Consider the following 19,849-nt stretch of genomic DNA (forward strand, 5'->3'; position numbering starts at 1 on the left):
GACAGACGCCCCAGAGTGACAAATTTATATATAATTTATACTAGAACCTGGCGCAAAATTATCACCTGTCAAGGAGCACGAAGCTGCTGGTGATGTGCCAAACACATGTAAAGAAGCGTGTGCGTCTGCATGTAATAAAAGCAGCATGCGTTGGAGGAAATTATACTTAGCTCGGCATTGTAAATACCAGGCTTGGTAATTTTTCCCTAAGTTCAAGCACTGGTTATATCCAGGGTTCCATCATCAGTGCAAAAAAAACTGCACGGCACAGAACCTGGACAGTGCCATGGTAGGGTATATGGAAGATGTAAACCCCTTTGGTTTCTTCTTCTGTTGGTCTTCCACACAGTGTTCTATGTCCAATGTAAAAAATTAATGGGGATAGAGACCAATGTGAGACAGAAACCAAAGAGGTCTCCATCTCACATATACTCACCATGGAGCCATCCAAGTTTCATCCCCATGCAGGGTCCTATATGGAGGACAGGACCAGCGCTGGATTTAAAAAATGTGTGAAAACACCCTTATTGTGAACCATGCCTCAATGCAAAAAAACTCAGAAACCTAAAAAAGCATATTATAGAGACGGACAAAGCTGGGAAAGGCTATAAAAACATTGTTAAAAACAAGACAAAGACAAATGAGAACATGTCGAAATTGTTAAGAGCTTGCATGTTTATTGAACAAATTCTACTAAAATAGTTAAAATACATTGGGTACTTGAAGTGCATTATAAGATCACATTATTACAAAAGCTTGCCTTTTTATCAATACACAACTGCAACCATACATATATGCCACGACTGCTTAATATTGATTAAATTGCTCTATTATATACAGCACAGCTGATTTCTACTCGTACAATAGGACACTCAAACAGAGGAGAAAAAATTTCAAAAAAATCATACGCTAAGCATGCATTGTCTAATAACAGTCAAAAGCTAAAAACAGCTCAGAGGGTGATCTGTACTGTGAAGGAAGAGCTAGAGACCGTGTTATATTTAATAAACGAAAAAACAAACAAAAAGTGTTAAGGTGGGCTTCCAGATTGTGTCTAACACAACAGCATTTCAAGAGTAGGTTACTTTGTCACTGAGAGCAAGAACAAAAGTGTAAAATAAAAAAAAATAAAAAATATCTGTAAATTTTTTTTTGAATTCTGCAACATAAAAAGGAAAGAAAAAAAAAAAAAAGTTGTATGCAAAATTATTAGCTGCCTTATTCCTAAAATTAATATCTGCCACAGACCCCAGGACATTTACCAAAAACATGCCCTTTTCTTCATACACGCTCCTTCTAAAATTAAAAAATAAAAATTTGAAAGGTTTCTACAAGGTTAGAGAAACATTATTGCTATATAGTTATCAAATGTAAGGGACGGGGGCTTGGATTATCGAGATTAGGTAAATTACAGTTTTGTGATTGCTCCCACTAGAATAGCTGTATGTTGGTTTATCTACCCTGAATTGTAGAAACAAAAAGAAAAAAAAAAACAAAACTGACTTGTCTGACTCACCCTGTTAGCAGTTATTACTATAAAAGACAAGAAAGAGTCAGTCCCGCCTATAGAACAACAATCAGGAAAAAATACCAACACCTTCTTAGAACAAGAAAGAAAAAACTCCCATCAGAGCTACCTTGCCAAGGAGCATGTTTAAAAGTCCAAAATAGCACCATTCATCAGTGTCTCAAATCCTGTGGCAGCTTCTCTGTCACTTACCACAAGGAAACAATGTGTTTCAAACAACTATTTCTATACATTAAAAAGTGTACATGGATAAAATATAGATATACAGACAAATGGATGAAAATAAAAGGAAGCGAATATGCTACATCTAGGTGAAAGTAATATATGATATAAGGGGGACTCTTAGCCTCAGAGAGGGTAGTTAAGTGTCAAACTGCATCCATTTCTTACACACAGGGGGTTGACGGAACATTTCGTGAGTACAACTAGTATTCATGAGAGTATATCTGACCGGACTAATCATCGAGTACCTGATGGGATGTACACAACACACTAGTGTGGTCCTTCGTAAAGCTGCAGGTTACTTTCTCGTGAATATTACTTTAGCTCACGAAATGCCCATCTCGACTGTGAGTAAACGGGTTCAAAAAGTAGCAAACCGGTTCTAAAGTTGAAGAGTTGTGAGTTATTGGCTTATTGTGAGCAGAGAAGAGGAAGACGTTGCTGTGGTAGAAACAGGCCACAAGGCCCACCTGTACTGTGTGTAAACATGGATTCACAGTGTGAAGAGATTCACCTGACCGAAACTGTAAAAACTGAGTTATGGTACAACTTTGTAGTAATTCTCTAAAGCAAAGGCTCAGAGTCCCATATATTCTTACACTTGATGATATACATAGGAACAGTTCCCAATATATGACATCATGAGCGTGTCGACAACCATAAACCAAATGCACTACACATGGAAGAGATACAATTAAAAAAGGAAGAGGTAATTAATTTCAGTGAAATAATTTCCGCAACCATTTTCTGGAGTTGGGAGTCGGTCTGCCTCATTGTTCTCTTTGTGGTTAACCCTTCTGCGTAGATGGCGAGTCCACTGATAAAGAGAAGAAAGATTGTTACTGTTGTGCAACCTTCGAGTCACTGTAGCAGAATTGCAATAATAAAAAAAAAAACAATCACAGACAGACATTTACTAAGTGTGACATAGGCAGCAAGAGGTCTTACATGGAATAATTACATCACATCATGACAGCAGTAGCACATTTTGAAAGAAAGGTCTATCGGGCGTCAAAGAAAGGTCTATATGGCGTCATAGTGTACAACGTGACACTTGCTACAGTCTCCCAATCCAGTTCTAGACGATCGATGTCTTAACCAAATAATGTGCTTAAGTTCTCTGAACGAGTAGCTATATATTATCATTCTGTCCTCTGGTGCGTAGTGTCTTAGTTATATCCTGCTACAGTAGTACTAAAACCATTTGTCAATCCCTATATATTAAGTGTGACACTAGGAACACAAAGAATCTTTAAGCCTGTGTTACTGTTCTTCATCACAGCTTACAGTATAGATCACCTTTTTTTGGTTTATCATAAATTTGGTAATACCGTATGTTAAGGTTTTAAACATAAGATTGAAAACTATTAAGGTTCAAAACTTAAATTTTGAACTCAACACCGACCACTGAATGTTCATAGACATGTCTGTTTGAAGGAAGTTATGTATATAGAGCTCCTACTATTAGATTACATAGACCAGTGTTCCCCAACTCTAGTCCTCAGGGACCGCAAACAGGTCATGTTTTCAGGATTTCCTCAGTGTTGCACAGGTGATGTAATTATTGTCAGTGCCTCAGACATTGCCACAGGTGTTCTTACCATAGGATATCCTGAAAACATGACCTGTTGGCGGTCCCTGAGGACTGGAGTTGGGGACCCCTGATAGACAGTTCATGACTAAATAAAACGTGCCAAATAAGGTTTTGCATTGGCCATAAAAATAGAATAGTTGTCAGAATTGAACTTGTGTGCGCACAGCCGGCTGTAATCCAATATATTACCAAGCTATTGATAAAAAGCTCTCTTCACTTTAGATCCAACACTCTTTCGTATCATGACATAAGCACAACAGATTTGCAACATTGGTGTTGGTTAGTAAGACTGGGTGCACACTGGGCTGATTTGCAGCAGGCATTCTGCAGCTGACCAGCAGTGGTAAGCCTGCCTCAAACCCCTAAACATTTTGTGCGGATTTAATCACGTATTCCTGTGCAGAACTCACGCCCTAATTGAGAAGAGGTGAACTCCACAGTGGAAACAATTAAATTGACCTGCTGCGGATTTCAATTCTGCACCGCATGCCAATTTCTGCATAGGTTTTGTGTGGATTATTTCTGCAGCTTGTGGATGAGATTTTCAAAATATCCACAGCAGACTTTGGGAGATCTGCACTTTTCTTCACTCCATTAACGCAGATAGCGCACAGAATTTGGTGGTAAGGGGAGTGCTGTATCTGCCGAAGCACCTGCGGATACGCAGCAGATATTAACTCTGTTTTGGATATGGAAATGCTGTGGAATTTGCTGCTGCGGGGCATTTCGGCAGTAGATTGTGAGCCAATACCAATCTGAAGTCTTTATCCTATAGCATCCAGAGCACAGATCCATGCAGTGGCAAATACATTTTTAACAGTTCCTGTTTATACTGATTAGTATTTGTCATCCCAATTAGCCAGAAGGAGCGCACTAATATGTATTTCTCATTAAAAAATGATTCAATCAACAGAGCTGTCTTTCTTGTCAGAAAATAGACTTTTATAGCATAGGGTGTTTTTCTTCCAGCCCGGCTGTACTGCAGGATGTGGGTGGCAGCAACAAAACATCAACTGCATACAGACTGCAGTCTGGGAAAAGTTCCCAAAGTATTGTGTGGGGCAGTTCCTTTCAGCTGTGAAAATATTTAGGGAGATGAAAGGTAATCGTTTGCTCAAATGTGATGGGACCTTTCCAAACAAGAAGTTGTAATGTTTTCCCTGCCATAAAAGTAAAATGCTCATAAGTACTGGAACAATAAAAAATATATATAAGTCAGTCAATGACTAATCGACATGACAATGTAAATGGGATTTCTGCTGATTATTAATGATGGGACAAAACATGGTCTTTAAACTCTGGAGGAAACGTGATGTTTCAGCAATCTCCACTAGCTCACTCAAAAACAGGATGTAAACACTCTAAAAAGACATGAAAGTTCTCCAGCTATTAAGATGGTCCTATTTAAGGAAGCACAGCTGCCCATACAGTCTAATTCTATGGTTCAGCCTGGGTGGCTGAAAACAATGCCTGGTTCCAATTTGGACAAACTGGACTATTTCCATGCCAAGGAACAAGATGAAATAGGGGCTCTATTGGTGTGGTCTTCGGATAAATGCACAATGTAGAACATAGAGGTCCTTGCTGCAAAGAGGATTTTGGGCTATTACGATTAGTTAGTTGATTTAAAACACTACAGAAAAGCTCCAAAGCAGTTCCAATACACGCCAGACAAATTTTAACAGTATCTTAGAGGGGTTTAATCATTACTTAAAAAAAAAAAAACCACACAACTTTCCAACAGCTGGGGCCACTATAGGAAAACAAGTAGTTAATACTTGCCTCTCCTTGGACCCTTGAAGTGGACCAAGTGGCTTGCATTGCCCCCGCTTCAGAGTAGAGGGCTGGGCAGGTGCTGGGACTGGGTGGCGATACATGTAATGGCTGCCACGAGACCAAGGATCATTCAGCCTAGCACCTGGAAATGGTTCCAATAGACACAGGGGTCTCTAATGATGGTGCCACCTGTCTCTGGATGGCGGACAATGAAACAGTTGGAGCTACATGTGCTTGTCAGATAATCGGACAATCACACTACTGATGGTCTGTTGAGGGCGTCCTGAGCTCGGTGGCCTTGTGTGCCCTCACATGTACACTGGTCCCAACAGTCTGGTCAGAACAGCCCAGGCAGCGTTCGATATGACCATCCAGCTTCTCGCATTCCAATAATGCTCCTTCTTTCAAACTCTGTTAACTGGGCAAAATCTCTTCTCTGCGTCATAGAGGCGTCTAGTGGTCAACAAGCTCTTCAACAGGAGAAAAACAGGCCCACCACGCTCAAGTAGCCTCTGAGAGCCTTTTATAGACCACAGGTAGACGGACACTTTTAGGGCCTCAGGTGGCAAGACCATTCATCTAATCACACCACAACTCTCATCATTTACATATTTGCCTGAGATGAAACTGCATGCCGAGTTTTGTAGTATCTCCTCCTCCTAGGTGCTGGTGCATTTTTTTCCCCTTTTACAAAGAATGTGTATATTTCTTGTAGTTTTTATTGTCATTGCCGTCTGGTTTACCGGATATCAGCACAATTAGTACTTCCTATGTTTGCACAAGCTTTACATTCAACATGAACATAGCATTTTAAGTAACCAAAGTATAGAAGCAAAATCTGCAATATCTTTTAGAAAAAAAACACTGAATCACTCATAACCTTTAAGTCAGGAAAATGGCACAGTATTCTTTAAAACTTCCCACACACATTTAAAATAAAGTGAAAGGTTGTAGGTGGTAGATTGATTCAGACACAAAGCAATACAGTGACTTATCTACAGTCATAGGGAGCTCATAATAAGAGGCAAGACTTCTAGAATACCAGTGTCTGCAGACTTCGAATAGCTCTTTGCCATTACACCAGTGACTCTACACCAGGTAGTAATGGCGCTTCATGTCCAAGGCCTTTGATGCCTTATTACCCACAACAACCTTTCACATTTTCTATACAACATATTCTGAGGTTTAATATTTTTAAACAGATCTTTCTTTTTTGCGGTTTAGATTGGGTTTTCATATAGTACCGGGTCAATATCTCTTAAGGTTACATTTTCTGTAGAGAAAATGAGCAGATATAGTATAAAATTCAAATTTTCTTTATTTTTAATTTGATGTGATAAATTGAAAAATTACATTTATACAAAAAAAAACAAAAAAACTTTGTAGACTCCTGTGACTAACAATACCAAAATTTATATGCAGTTTGCTTTGCGATACCATTACTAAAACATTTCTGTTTTTGAGCATCTCCTGTCATTAGCTAGTATCTGGGCTTGTTTTGACTGCTATGTTAAGCTATGTCACTGTCACTTAATTAGGATCAAATTGACAGTGCTGACCTGATCGCTTTACTGGCTTAGCACTATACAGTGAGATTTGTCACTAATGGCCCTTTGACATGGGAAGATTATAGTTCAGAATCTTTCCAATTCCCGCACTCCAAATTCGAACAATAATCCTGCAGTGTAAATGCAAACAGCAACTGAATGACTGAACGAGAATTGTTCAGTTTCTGTATGTAGTCGGTTACTGTGAATGGAGGCGTGTGGGTGGAGAACGCTCCTGGCCTGCTCCACCTCCATGCTGGCAGTGCTGTGTGTGATGCCAGTGATACTCGCCTCTATAACAGCACAGGAGCGAGCATCGTTTGCCTGACAGCTCGTCGCATGTAAATAGACCATAAGTGCCTGTTTAGACCTGCCGCTTTGTCTTTTGAACGAGCCAACGATGTCAGAGTTCACTCGCGTCGCCTGTTTATACAGGTGGATACATCATTGGCTCGTTCACTAACTGTTCTGTTTAAATACTGGTCATTCAGTTGTTCTCATTCACTTATACAGCGAATGTATAATAGTGGAATCGGTCGAACGAGCCAACGATGATTTTTATGCCGGCATAAAATGAACGAAAAGCGAACGATTTATCGTTCACAGTTGGCTGCGTTTAAACTGAGCAATTATTGTTCATTTTTGCTCCTTTACACGATAATCGTTCTGTGTAAAAGGGCCTTAAAAGTAAAGGATGTATATATGTCCTAGCTGCCCGGTACAAATTAGCTTTTGTATATAGTATATACACAGATAGTGGACTTAAAGGGCTTAAACATTTTCCAACGGAAACATCAAGAACACAACCATGTGCTAAAATAAATCTGTTTCAAATATACTTTTTACAAACTTGCTTGCATTTTTATTAATTTGTTGAACAGTGGGGGATCCAACTGCCAGGGATACAGGAATGTTAGCATATGTGAGACACATATGCTAATTGACTGGAAGGTCCAATTCAGCCAATTGCATATACTGCAGATATGGACTGTCAAAGGCACCGTATGTCAAATGTGATTTCAAGATGCAATGGCTCAGGATAGACCATTATATAACTTGAGGGTCCTCTGTACATGATGGAAATACAGCTTTAAATCCTGTACAAAAAAAAAAAAAACGGACAAGAGTGCAGTGTGGTCTGTGGAGGAGGCTATACCCAACAAGGAGGTGTGGTGCTGAACCCCTAACTACACATACACACCACCTCAATCTCTACAAGTGGTTCCATCCTTGGTCTATAGAGAAGCTCTCAGAGGCTACTTGCGCGCAGTGACCTATTTTTCCACTTGTGTAAAGCTGCTTGACTACTAGACAGGCCTGTACGATGCAATAAAAGATTTCCCAAGTTAACAGTTTTAAAGAGGGCTCATTATTGGAATTTGAAAAGCCAGATGGTCGTATCGATGAATTGCCCACCACCTGAGCCGCCCGACTAGGCTGTTAGGAGCTGTTGGGACCAGGGCATGTGTGAGTGCACGCAAACGAGGTGACCCGGCTCAGGACACAATTGCTAGATCATCAGTAGAGAGGATTGTCTGATCATCCAACAAGTACAAGCAGCAACAATTGTTTCATTGTCTGCCATCCAGGGACAGGTGGAACCATCGTTACAGGCCCGTGTCTATTGGAACCATTTCCAGGCGCTTGGATGGATTCCCTTTGACAATAAGTTTATATGTGTATAATAGAATTCCATATAAAATTTATTTTGCCCCCAGCAATTACGGGACAGTATCGGCACTTACAGACACAACCAGGCAATTGTGAAAATGCAAGTACTAGAGGCTGCCACTAGCGCCTGTGTAATAGGGGTGTATGCCAAGGTGTGGAACAAATTCAAAATAACTTATAAATAAATTATAGATAAGCCTTATCTTTTGGAGTAATCCAAGTACTTGGGGAGATGGGTTTAAACCCTAAAGCACCGTATAGTCACATGGAAACGTACTATCTCTGAAATAAATTCGGATGCCTTGGGTCAGTGAATACAACTACTTGTCTGGTTACCAGAGCTTAACTAGGTGAACAGCAGTTAACAGGATTTGTGGAGGGGTCGAAGCATAGCATAGTAGTACAAGGATTGAAGTTAGTTTGTGAGGGTTGGTGGTTTTTCATTGGCTGTTAAGGGCAGTAAGTGGTCAGAAAACAGCAAAAATTCTGCTCCTCTGTTATTTTTCCAAGAGTCCCAGAGTTGTTTAAAAGAGCTGAATGATCGTGAGGCTATAGCTGCCGTTTCTTCAATCAGGTATAATTGGTCCACCTTAATTAATCAGTAATGCACTGAGGAGTACTATTCTAACCTCCGGAGGAGAGGGAGAGAAGGCTTAGTAATTTATGTCGTATTTACACAGGCAAATGCAATATCGTTATAAGAAACTCTGACCTATACCTTGTAAAATGCATTGCAACCGCAGCGTATTTCGCTCCCATTGGAAATAATGGATGACTCGAACAGAATTGCCCAAAACTAGGACATGCTATGATTTTTGTTCACACTCATATAAATTAACCTACAATGGGTTCTTTTCATGTCTGATTTTTAATTGCGTGTGAAAAATCGCTCGTGTAGAACACCCCCCCATCTTATATGTTCTCTTATCGTTACACAACAAAACCCATAGTAAAGTAATTGAAGGAATAAAACTATATGTATTCTAACTCACTCTGCCACAAAGTCATGTTAGAAACCTGAAGATACAGATTCAACTAAGCTTAATACATTTCTTAAAAAGCAAAAAAAAGAAGCAAGACCCTTTAAGTCCCAGTAAAACTTAGAGATGGTCCCTAGGGATTTCAAAATAGGCCCAAAAGCTCACACATTTTTTCACACCAAGCAATTTGCTTTTAATATCATAAGCTGACAGATTGGTTAGTAAAACCGCCCAAACCACTAAGAGGAAAGAAAAAAAAGAAACATTCTGCTTGGTTTAGTCACATTTTGAAATATCTGCCAGATAATCTTCCAGAATAACTGAAAGCCAAAATGAGTCATCCTTCAACCAAACTCTGAGAACAAAGTTACAAAGATCTGCCACTAAACCCTCAAAAAATACATCTACTTCTAACCCAGATATTTGTAGCGTTTATCATTGTATAAATGTAATTACTGAAATAACGATACTGTATTAGGTTACTCTATATCTACCACAACTTAATTCATTTTACAGGTCCCTGATGCTTTCATACCACGCAAAATAGAAGGGGTTGGTATATCAATGTATATATATGCCAGTATTAATGAAGTCGGATACCATCCTAAAGAAGTCTATGAAACACATATGTACTGGTAAAAGAAGGTTTGGCACAACTCATTTATTGAGTGTTCTCTAAAAGTTGGAGAACAATGCAGCTGGTTTAGGACTACAGCAGATTTATCAGCATGTCACATGTTGGATACGTTAATATGGCACATGCAGAACCTTCCACGTGTTTGAAGCATCTTATATGGTTCAGAGAGGTTCCATTAGGCATCTTGTCAGAAAGGGGACTGTGGGAAAGGTTATAAAAAAAAAAAAAGCTTTGGGGACAAGAGTTGAGTCCACCAAAGACACGGTCAAAACCTAGATTTTTGCCCTGAATTACACTTTAAGACATTGGCCACAAGATGCTCTTAAGATTTCCTTCACAAGGCAAGACAAGTTCAACCAAAGTGTTTGAATTATTCAAGATTATCAGGCAGATTTAATTTACTGAATACTAACTTTGTCCCATTTCCTCCACAGGAACAAGAAAAATCTATGTCGACTAAATGCAATATCCACGGCTTCATGTGTTTTTATTTGCGAAATGAGGCAATTCTTGGACTGTAGTAATTTTTTTACATTTTGGTATTCTGTACCCCCTTCCAGAGCTGTTCTCAAAATACTAGAGTGGTGGATAAAATCTATTCACTCTTACGTGGATCGGAGTCCCCCTAAACCCATGTTTTGTTTTTCCTGTCTTGAAGACCTGTATCAAATTTGAGGGTGAGAAGAAAAATTTCCACCATTCTAATAACTACCATTGTCTTTTTATATGTGTGGAGTCAGAAACAGAGGCAGATTTAGTTTCCATGAGCACTTTAAGCAAAATTATGGCTAAAACTGTCAATCTTTTAATCATTTGAAAGATTATCTTTGCGCATAAATGAGCCTTTAGCTTCGATTACTAATGACTTTGCTCTCCAATAAGTTTGTAATATTGACTTTTCCAAAAAGTTCTGCTATCAGCAATTGCAATGAGTTGGTTCATATGAACCCTTTCTTCACAGTTCCCACAAGCTATCAACTTTGGAGTTCCAATGTACATTTGCATCTGGTAAAGGACTAGAGGGACCATCAAATGTTCAGTCCTCATAACGTTTTTTACTCTCCTCTTAGAGCGTCAATATTGCCATTTCACTGTGTGGAGATGAGGTGAAAGCGTCTTTTAACAGTATGAAGAATATACAGAACATAGAATCGGAATAGTTATAAATGAAAAAGCACTTTAGTCCCATTCTCTCAGTTTATGTCTGAAGTGGCTGGGGATAAACAGAACGAATGGGAAATAATAAAATGCAACTTAAAATAGCAAAAGGAACAAAAAAATAAAAAAAAACTACAGCTTTTACATAAAGCAGAAAATAAAATATACAATTTTGTCCCTCATGCTTGGAGCCAATCACAGCACACAAAACGTATGTTCTGTTAATACTAAGCAGAGGAAGGGACATATTATAATAGTACCAGTGTCATTTATGAAAAGGCTACGCAGCGATGTCGGTCTCCAGCAGCAAGATTGTAGACAATGCTGCAGAGTAATGACCCTAGTTGTGGTTTTCATTTATTACACTATATACCAGCAAAGCAGAGCTACAGGTTTAATAACTTCCGTTAGCTGCTTTTGTACAATTTTATTGTCTTCTTCTCGATGCATCACTGAGTTACCCAACGACCGTGCTACAACAAACATCCTAGTCTGGTTACCTTGGGAAATCTTCCATCTATCACTGTGGTTTTACATGGGTCACCAGTGCCACAGATTCCTAAAAGCGGATGGGACATCTGTAATGAAAGGGATTACAATACGGTTACAGTGAGTTAGACAAAACATATGTATTCAGTGATTAGCACCGTTTCATATAGCTATATTCTCAGCATTCAGAATTATTCTGCAAACTCATTTAAGTGATTGGAAAATACAATCTTGCAATACAAATGTGGAGGTTTTAATGTAAATGAATGCAACAATAAAAGCATAAGAGATAATCAATTTATATGGCTATTAAAAACATAAATAGCTGAATCCACTGTTAGGCTGAATGCACACAGGTGGAAATTCCATGGCGAAATTTCATGCAGAATTTCCACCTGTGCCTGCTGCCATAGGATTGCATTAGTTTATGCAATCCTATGCAGATAGCCACGATTTGACAGCGTGAAAATTCGCGCGGTAACAAAATTACGGGATGTCCTATTTCAGTTCCGAGCCTCACAGAGCTGACGCTCTGGCTCTGCTCATGGGCAGCTGTGCGCCAGCCGGCACATCCGCAGCACAGAATGAAGACTCCGAACAGGTAAGCCGCGGGTCACATCATGCTGCGAGAATTCTCGCAGTGGGAATCCGACCCGGCCGTCTGCATTCACTCTTACTAGCTGTAACAGGATGATAGGGGTGGTAGTAGATGGCAGGTATATTTGTCCCAGACTTCTATCATTCTGTTAGGCAGCCGACTCATCTGCCACATAATTAATTAGTTGTTCCAGTGGGTGGATGTAAAAGGGCAGAGGAAATGTTCTGTCTCTGCCCTGGAGACACAGACTTCCACAGCTCTGGGACTCTGTCTACTTTGCAGACCGTGTGTGTGCACGAGTATGGTACATATACCTGAACTTGTTTTGCTGTGAAGCCAAGCTTGGCCATTGCAGCAGGAACAGAGAGAGCCATCTGCTTCCTGCAGAAATCAGCTCAGTGCACAAGCATGGCGGCTTGGCAAGCAGCTGACTTGCAGGTGTCCCAGGCAGCAGACCCTCAGCAATCTACTATTGGTGACTTATCCTGAGGATAGATCATTAAGGTTGGGTTCACACTGGGCGGATTTGCCGCAGAAATTCCGTCCGGAATTTCGAAGCGGTGAATCGGCCTGCGACCCCTAATCCCTGGGTTAGCCAGCCATGTGCACGAGATTTCTCAGAAATCTCGTCCACACGGGACGGTGAATCCGCCGTGGCAAAGCAGACGCTGTGGCGCGAATTCGCCGGCTGCAGCATGTTGATTTTTTTCCTTCTTCCGCTGTGGCCGCACTCTCCTCTATGGCAGCGCCAGCCGGAGAGAGAGCGGCCAGGCCGCTTCAAAACCTGCGGCCAAGTGCCGCGGTTTTTCAAGCAGAGCTTCTCCTGGCGGAAAAAGGAAGACAGCCACAGGTATGTGAATTCGCCGGCTGTGGGCAGGATCAGATTCCGCTGCGGGTTCCCGCATACAGAATCCGATCCGCCCGTGGACATGAAACCTTAGCCTCCCTCACACAGGCGTTTGCAGTAAACGCAGTGTTTTTCAACGCTGCATTTACGGCGATTTCAGCAGTGCTGGCATGAGCTATGCCAGCGTTTTCAGCACAGCTAATAAAGCAGCGATGGAAGCTAAAGGAAAAAAAAAAATTGCTAATCCTATTGCTTTCAATGGGGACAGCACTGGTGCCGTCCCATTGAAAGTAATGAGTTGCAGGCATTCGCTGCAGTGATGATTTTCGGGGAAGGGCCTGAAATATAAGCCCTTCCCTGAAAATCATCCCTAGCTGAAAAGAAAAAAAAAATTTTAAAAATGTAACTCACCTAGACGAGCTGTCCTGCTCTTCTGTCCGTCCCCGGCAGTAATCACCTGCCTACTGAAAGCGCTGCCTCTGATTGACTGAGCACTGTAACCAATCAGAGGCAGCGCCCAGCCATCATTAAATGACTGGCTGAGCACTGTAACCGATCAGAGGCAACGCCCAGCTGTCATTGGATGACAGCTGTGTGCTGCCTGTGATTGGTTACAGCACTCAGCCAATCACAGGCAGCGCTCAGCCATTCATTAATTTATCAATGAAAGCATAGCAAATGAGAATGAAACCATTGAAAATCATTGGTCTCATTTTCATGAGCTTGCACTCACTCACTCTCGCAACCCAAGATAGGCTATCGCCAGTGTCAAGACAACCTTAGGCTAATTTCACACGACTGAGCATTTAAAACACTAAAAAGAATAGTAGTGTCAAGCTGAAGGTGTTATATCCCTCGGCACAACCTGTTTTCTCATTATAGTATAAGTATCTTAGGTGAAAATATCAAGTACATAAAAAGTAAACGAGTTAATGTATCCATATGTTTGTTCCGATTTGTGAATGACTCGTGAAATATACCTCATGTTGTTGGGCAAGACAATTGGTTAAAAAAGGGATCATGTGTTGATACTACAGCTTACAAGAATAGACATGTACCAGAATTGATAAAGGATAGCATAAAAGCTATTACACCATAAATGTAAAAAAGAAAAAAAAAACAAAAAAAAAAAAAACTAGAATTTAAACAACAGCAAGAACATAAGTTAGCACAGCCCCTTTATATGACATTTGCCTCTACTGTCCGACATAGAAAGGAGTAACCATTTTATCATCAGCAATTATTTCTAAATTGTCCTACTAACCCCATTGCTTCTAGTTTACTGGTGTTAGGCCGCCTGCACACGAACGGATTTTTGGTGTGGAATCCGCGTCCAGAGCAAATACTGTCCATAGCATGCTATGAAAAAAAAACGCTTTTTCCTGCACACTTGCAGAAACCAATTGCGGTTTCTGCAAAAGGAGGGGAAAAAAAAAATTAAAAAAAACGCAGCATTTTTGCACAGATTCCATGCAGACGGCTTCCCTTAAGTCAAGGGAAGCTGTTCGACCCATGGCCCATACGCAATTAACATTGCGGTCAGGTCGCAGATTCCACCTTATTGCCTAGCAGCGGCACAGGAATAGAGAGGGACAATGTGTAAAAAAAAAACATTTAAATCTGCATGTCTTGACAGCAAGCTGCCGGGTCCATCTACAGTACAGATAAAAGGGAAAAAAAAAAAAAAAAGACATGCAAGGTCGCCGCTGCTGTCAGGGTCAGGTTCCGCTGTGGAATCCGGCCCTGCAGTGTGCAGGCGGCCTTAGGTCTAGGGCCCAAATCTTCACAGAATACTATGCAGCTGAAAAGACATCCGAGATACATCCTTGCTATATCTCGGGCTATATTGCAACTAGGTCTTATATATGATCTTGTTGTCAAGCTAAGAAGATTCACTTTAAAATAAGAACAAAAAAAAAAAAAAAAAAAGACACCACTCTCTAATATAGCCGTTTGAAGTGGGAGGTGCATATACCTGTAGCTTTCACTGGAGCCCTCACGTTCACAGTATTTCTACAGCCCGTATCTCATTAGACTGTGTTGCAGCTAGAGTTTTGGTTACGTTTTAAAGGTAAGAATCTTAACTTCAAAAGAAGTCCAAAAGCTCTGTCAGCAAAACAACCTGTGATACAGCAAGTTGACGTGAGTTTAGGCACAAATGTATGCTACTGCATTTTTTTCTGTTTGTCATAAAGTTACCTGAATACAATTGCAATCTACGTGTTGTCCGTTTTCAATAAATATATAGGTTTTACGGGTTCACTTACCTTTAAAGTTGCGTAGTTTCTGCATTTTACAGGTCTTTACTGTTTTTGAAATATCCAGTTTAAAGCTAGATTTTTGGCTTTTCCGGCTGTGATGATTTTATGATGATATGTGCATGTATCGGTCTAGACTTATGCACAGGTTGAACATTTATTTTTAGCAGGTTTTGTGCATCTAATTCTCTGTTTGGGTCACACCTTCAGCCACCAATATAAAACGTTTAAGCATTTTTAATGAAAAGTTACGCTTTGATGCAAAATTGTATGAAGGTGCACATGTATGTAAAGTGCAGAGCGGCATTTTTTACACTGTGCAAGGGGTCTACTATTTTTTTTATATTGTAATTTAGGAGGCAATTACCGATTGTGCAAATATGTTCAAAAACCCCAGGCAGCAAAGGGGTTACATAGAAGGGAGTCGCCAATTTACTACTACCACAGCAAGTAGTTCTAATTGCCCTACTAACCCCATAGTTTTTAGTTAACTGGCGTTTGGTCTGGGCTCCAAATCTCCACAGTATATTACACAGCTGCAGCCTTCATGTCTGCACAGTAATTACTATATGCCATCAATGAGTTACAACCCTGCTGCTGAACGTCCCATTCTTCCTCCACCATGTCAACCATGCTTGGCAGGGGCAGATCTGTGTGAAGATGCTCACCCTGCAGAAGTAGCTCTGTCACGGGGAATTAGAGGTTACTATGGCTTTTCTCTCTATTGCTGCATCATTCCTGCTCACAAAGGAAGCAATCCTGTCAATGTAAATATATTGGGGAATATATATAATTTTTCATTCCCTGATACTCCAATGCAAGCACCCAGATAAGTCACCAAGGTAGCTTCTATGCATTTTGGTTTGTACAAACCCTTTCATTGTGTTTAGTAAGCCAGGAGATTTTTTATTTTTTAATTTAGTTAAAACTATGGTAATATCCTAAAGCAAGACAGACCTGATGTTGTTTGTCTATGTTGGCACAGTTGAAGTAGGAGCTTTCAATGTGCCTTTCATACACTTGAATAAATTACTTTATACTAATATTAGTGTCATTTGATCTAAGAATTGCCAGGCATTTCTGTTTGAGGAATGGGCGACCAAAGTACTGCACATAAAACTTATCAAAGTGGTTGTGCCAGAATGGACTTTTATTACCTATTCACAGGACAGGTGAGATAAAGGTGTGATCAGCGAGGCCATTCACTGATCTTGGGAGAAGAGGTCTTCCCCCACCCCACCTCCCCATTATGGAACAGCAGCTGAGCATGTGCACTCTAACTCCATTCTTTTTGAGTGAATGTCGGAGGTAGCAGAGTACCCAAGTTACAATGGCTATTATGGGACTTTTTGCACTTTTTCTTTTGATCACTGACAGGGGTCTACCACTGGGGATCCCTGCGGATCAGCTGATTCCACAGGCTACTGTCACTATGGTCAGTGCAGAAAGCGCTGACTATTGCACAGCGACACAGACTGATATGGCAGAGCAGCTCCCATTGACTTCAATTGTGCCTGCAATGCCAACTCAGACCACTACACTGTGGTAAGCGCTTTCTTGGGAGCTGTGCCTGCAATACCATCCTGGGAAAGGTTCTGCTTCCTGCCATGACTAACAGCGGCATCAGGAATTAGCTGTTCGGTGGGGATCCCCAGGCGTATACAGGTCATCAATAGATGATCGGCAGCTATAGGTCAATCAACAGAAAAAGTGCAAAAGTCCAAGAATACCCCTTTAAAAATACCTTTCCTTATACTAAACTGGGGGCTGCAAGATTTTGCAGTCAATAATTGGCCCTCGTCTAAAGCAAGCTTTAGCATGTCCAGATCAGCTAACATGTACTTTTCATACAACCTCATGCACATAAATCAGAACACATCAATTCTCATTTCCATTGACATGAAAGCAAATGCCACCAGAATGTGAGGATTATACCGCTATAGTAGTGAAACTGAATATTTAATGCAGTCTGACATCAGATCGTGCCTCTTACACTAAACTATGCTACCCTGTTTCCCCGAAAATAAGACGCGTCTTATATTAATTTTTGCTCCCAAATATGCGCTACGTCTTATTTTCAGGGGGTGTCTTATTTCGCCGCGGCAAATCCGTCTGTGGACGCTAATCCCTCAATTGGCCAGCTTTGTGGACGAAATTTCTCAGAAATCTCGTCCACATGGGACAGCAAATCTGTCACGGCAAAGCTGGGAGAAGCCAGTGTTGTGGTGCGGATTCACTGGCCACAGAAACGGAAAAGCGTGCAGCCAGGTAGCTTCAAAACAAGCGGCTGAGTGCCGTGGGTTTTGAAGCAGCGCTTTCCCGGCGGAAATCTCGCTGTTTATCGCTGTGGCCAAACTGCGACATTTCCGCTGGAAATACGCTCTGTGAGAACCCAGCCTTAAGAATCACACACAGGGTGCCTGACTCACACACAGAGCCATAAAAAATAAGGGCTGTAAAGTAACGTACCTGTCTGCAGACAGAAGTTCCTGTACCACTTGTAAGCAGGGATGGTATTGCAGCTTCCGGCCACCAGGGGGAGCTCATCACAGCAGGAACAGAACGTACAGTATGGACTTTTCCAGCCAGCAAGGGGAGCTCGCAACAGCACACTCGTACGGCACAGCAGGGACAGGATAACAGCAGACTGTCTGCAGATCTACCTATACATCTGGAGGTAGGAGACAACGGGGATGGCAGCAGGGGACTGGCCTCTCGACTTGCCTGCACACTTTACTATGCCTTACTATCGGGGGGTGCCTTATATTTGGGACTTTTGCAAATTTCAGGGGGTGTCTTATTTTCAGGGGGTGCCTTATTTTCGGGGAAACACGGTATAACCCTACATGACCCGAGAGCGGAGCAGGTTACTCCATTATCAGATCCAAAAAAAGGGTCCCCATATTTTCTTACTTCCATTTCCATCTACTCCCCCTTTCAACTCCCCCTTCTTTCCTACGCTTCCAAATTACTTCAATTTTTAAATGGGCTCTATAGCAGCTGAGTCAATGCTGCTGCAGAACCTCGTTTAAAAGAGTAATGGAGGAATTCATAAACCCTAGTGATTGCATTTTTTTCTCAATACACCCTACACATCCCCAGCTGCTGAACGTCATATCAGTGGATTGCTGATAACCATGATCGCTCTCCCTTCTCTAGGTGGTACAGCCTAATTTGATATTCTAGAAGTTAAATTACAAATCGGTACATTCTGTGTCAGAGCTAATTCCATGTATATGGAGAAAGATTATAGTGCATTCTAGAATATGGAGAAATGTGGATAAACTCCCTGGATTTACCTGAACTGGTGGTGAGAACAGTCACTTGAACAAGAACTACTTTATCTACATTTAAATACTTTGATAAAAGACTCCACAGATTATATGTTTTCAAGATTAAAAACAAGAGGATTAAAAGTTATTCTTTTCCAAGACTTAGAAATCCATTCACAAAGTTCAAAATGTGGCTAAAGCTTGATTAATTCAGAGAAGACAGATGTATCAGAGTTGAATTTCTTATTTAAAGGCTGTGTTTTCACACAGCAACACACATTTATGGCCGATACTCGGCCCACCCATGGCAGCCAATGGCTACACAACTCTGCTGGGACTATTGGTACAATCATGGCATTGCCTGCCAGTGGTTTTCACTGTGTGCACCATGATAAACTCATGTAGTTACTTGCATTGTCCAATATAAAGATGACAGGGGAAGGCAATGGCAAACCACCCTGCAAAACGGTCTGCCAAGAAAACATCACGATGTGACGTCACCCTAGGAGTCTGTCATGACTCTGTGCTTGGACCAGGGGACTTTACTTTTACCTACTGCTCTTAAAGTGCCCATACACCTTCACCTCCTCAGCCAACAGCTATTCTTTTGCGCTTTCCACCGTCAAACCAATTACCACAGTGTAGCCCCATGCTAAGGTGGCTATCACACAAGTGCTAGCAGTAGCCACTAGGCTTGTGTTTTCCCAACAATTGCCAGGTTAAACCTGCAAGTGTAGGTGCAGCCCGGCGATTAGCACCATTACAAAAGTGTTAGCAGCACTCATGTAATAGCAGCCTATGGCACTGATTGCAGCAGACACCTGGACTCATCATAGTCAGTGAACTGAGAAGTCTAGGTGCCGGCTGCAATTAGTGTAGCTCCACCTGCGTTGCGTAGGTGAAACCAGTTCATGTAATAGCACCCTAAAGGCAAACCAGTAACTGATTGTAAATAAAGAAACCATATGTTGGTAATAATCATCTGACTGGCAGCTGTATATGTCTCAGGCCGTGTGATCCGGAAAACTTGAACCAGTTCATATATCTAGAGCTCTCAAGTAAAAACGTTGTCAGATTTAATTTTTTTAGATTTAACCCTACCTGACCCAAACAGTTTTCTATATGAATGTATATTCCTAAATTACTTACACATCACATGACATCACTGGGTCTCCTGGCCCTGCTGATGTCCCTTTTCACAGCCCGTCACTGGATGCAGAGGTCACATACATAAAACAGGCGCATAACCGCTACAGCTGAAGTAAACAGAGA

At 41.1% G+C, this 19,849-nt stretch overlaps 1 long non-coding RNA gene across 1 annotated transcript in view; it reads right to left on the minus strand.

Annotated features, from left to right (window-relative positions):
- Positions 1 to 657: 657 nt before the first annotated feature.
- Positions 658 to 19,849, minus strand: part of LOC136627723 (uncharacterized) — a 29,353-nt gene continuing 10,161 nt past the window's right edge. Inside the window, exons 3-4 of the long non-coding RNA XR_010792816.1 lie at positions 11,614 to 11,691; positions 658 to 2,567 (exon numbers count right to left, since the gene is read on the minus strand). This is a non-coding gene — a long non-coding RNA (uncharacterized lncRNA). The remainder of the gene's footprint in view (positions 2,568 to 11,613; positions 11,692 to 19,849) is intronic.

Source organism: Eleutherodactylus coqui, chromosome 5 (assembly GCF_035609145.1).
Source record: "Eleutherodactylus coqui strain aEleCoq1 chromosome 5, aEleCoq1.hap1, whole genome shotgun sequence".
Taxonomy (NCBI): Eukaryota; Metazoa; Chordata; class Amphibia; order Anura; family Eleutherodactylidae; genus Eleutherodactylus; species Eleutherodactylus coqui.